This window comes from Octopus bimaculoides, chromosome 4 (assembly GCF_001194135.2).
Source record: "Octopus bimaculoides isolate UCB-OBI-ISO-001 chromosome 4, ASM119413v2, whole genome shotgun sequence".
In the NCBI taxonomy this organism is placed as follows: Eukaryota; Metazoa; Mollusca; class Cephalopoda; order Octopoda; family Octopodidae; genus Octopus; species Octopus bimaculoides.
Genome location: NC_068984.1, coordinates 80,730,624 through 80,731,098, shown reverse-complemented (window position 1 = coordinate 80,731,098; position 475 = coordinate 80,730,624).

Genomic DNA, 475 nt, shown 5'->3' with positions numbered 1-475 from the left:
GTATTTTTCGATGTTATTATTATTATTATTATTATTATTATTATTATTATTATTATTATTATTATTATTATTATTATTAAGTAGTATTATTTTTATAGAGTGCTTTCTCCTCACTACCGAGCGCAGCTTTGTGTGCGTTGGGTATGTTCTGTGGTTTGCTGTGATGCTCTTATGGTTACTGTATTGAGAGTGTTTTGCGTAGGATGTGTGCAGTGCCCAGTAGTGCAATTTTCTGTATGTTATATATATTTGTAAGTCCTGGTGTTTTTGTTATGTATTTGTCTGAATATTTTTTTAAAATTATACCTAAGGCGCCTACTATGATAGGAATTGTTTCTGTTTTTAGATTCCACATTCGAGTTACCTCTATTTCCAGGTCTTTGTATTTCGAAAGTTTCAGTATTAGTCCAGTATTTGCCATGAAAGGGCTTTTCTTGGCATCGTTTTATCATGGTCCGTTGCTGTTCTAGTTTTA